A 2,167-nucleotide genomic window follows, 5' to 3' on the forward strand; every position below is an offset into this window, starting at 1 on the left:
ATTCAGGCAGTGGTTAAGTCTCTAACTGTGGATTCAGGCAGTGGTTATGTCTCTAACTGTGGATTCAGGCAGTGGTTAAGTCTCTAACTGGGGATTCAGGCAGTGGTTAAGTCTCTAACTGGGGATTCAGGCAGTGGTTAAGTCTCTAACTGTGGATTCAGGCAGTGGTTAAGTCTCTAACTGGGGATTCAGGCAGTGATTATGTCTCTAACTGGGGATTCAGTGGGCTAACTGTGGATTCAGGCAGTGGTTACGTCTCTAACTGGGGATTCAGGCAGTGATTATGTCTCTAACTGGGGATTCAGGCAGTGGTTAAGTCTCTATAACTAACTGGGATTTGGGCAGTGGTTAAGTCTCTAACTGTGGATTCAGGCAGTGGTTATGTCTCTAACTGTGGATTCAGGCAGTGGTTAAGTCTCTATAACTAACTGGGGATTCGGGCAGTGATTAAGTCTCTAACTGTGGATTCAGGCAGTGGTTAAGTCTCTAACTGGGGATTCAGGCAGTGGTTTACACTAACTGTCTATTCAGGCAGTGGTTAAGTCTCTAACTGGGGATTCAGGCAGTGGTTAAGTCTCTAACTGTGGGTTCAGGCAGTGGTTAAGTCTCTAACTGGGGATTCAGGCAGTGGTTTAGATCTCTAACTGTCTATTCAGGCAGTGGTTAAGTCTCTAAATGTGGATTCAGGCAGTGGTTAAGTCTCTAGCTGGGGATTCAGGCAGTGATTATGTCTCTAACTGGGAATTCAGGCAGTGGTTTAGTTTCTATAACTGCTGGGATTCAGGCAGTGGTTTAGACTCTCTGTCTATAACTAAGCTGTGAATTCGGGCAGTGGTTAAGTTTCTATAACTAGCTGTGGATTCAGGCAGTGGTTTAGTTTCTACTGGGGATTCAGGCGTGGTTAAGTCTCTAACTGTGGATTCAGGCAGTGGTTAACTAGCTGTGGATTCGGGCAGTGGTTTAAGTTTCAGTGGTTAACTAGCTGTGGATTCAGGCTGTGGTTTTAGGCAGTGGTTAAGCTCTATATTCACTAGCTGTGGATTCGGGCAGTGGTTTAGTCTCTAAAACAGTGGAGCTGTGGATTCGGGCAGTGGGTCGGGGTGAGTGGCCCCGTTACCTCTGAGGAATGTTCTAACTGTGACCAGTGGTTAAGACCCCACCAGACTCTAACTGGGGATTCAGGGTGTTAGCCCCACTGACAGCACACACACGCGCACGCACTAACCGTGGACAGGCTGCAGCAGAGCAGAGGCCATTTGGGTGCCCCCAATAAAGCTTATTCCCCCTACGGGCAGTGGTTTAGTCTCTATAACCTAATCTCGGGCCTACCCCCATCCTCTACCCTACTCTGTGGATTCAGGCTGTGGTTTAGGCTCTATAACTAGCCGGGCAGTGGTTTTAGTCCTACAGCCGGGCAGTACACTACCTGTCCCTACGGTGACCTCGGCCCCCCTACTCTACCCCCTGACAGCACCCTACCTGTCCCCACCCTAAGGCTGCCCAGAGGCCATTTGGGTCTACCCCTACCCTATCCCCTACCCTACTTGTCCCTACTCCCTTACCCTACCTGTCCCTACCCTCCCCTACCCTACCCCTACTCTACCCCCTACCCTACCTGTCCCCACCCTAACCCCTACCCTCCCCCTACCCTACCCCTACCTGTCCCTACTCCCTACCCTACCCCCTACCCAACCCTACCCTCTACCCTACCTGTCCCTACCCCCTACCCAACCCTAGCCTCTACCCTACCTATCCCTACCCTACCCCCTACATTACCTGTCCCTACTCTACCCCCTACCCTACTCTACCCCCTACCATACTCTCCCCCTACCCTACCCTACTCTACCCCCTACCATACTCTCCCCCTACCCTACTCTACCCCCTACCCTATCCTACTCTACCCCTACCCTACTCTACCCCTACCCTACTCTACCACCTACCCTACTCTACCCCCTACCCTACTCTCCCCTACCCTACTCTACCACCTACCCTACTCTACCCCCTACCCTACTCTACCCCCTACCCTACCCTACTCTACCCCTACCCTACTCTACCCTCTACCCTACACGACCCTACTCTACCCTCTACCCTACACGACCCTACTCTACCCCCTACCCTACACTACCCCCTACCCTACTCTATCCCCTACCCTACCCTACCCTTCTCT

The sequence above is a fragment of the Oncorhynchus keta genome, unplaced genomic scaffold (assembly GCF_023373465.1).
Source record: "Oncorhynchus keta strain PuntledgeMale-10-30-2019 unplaced genomic scaffold, Oket_V2 Un_contig_20449_pilon_pilon, whole genome shotgun sequence".
NCBI lineage: Eukaryota > Metazoa > Chordata > Actinopteri > Salmoniformes > Salmonidae > Oncorhynchus > Oncorhynchus keta.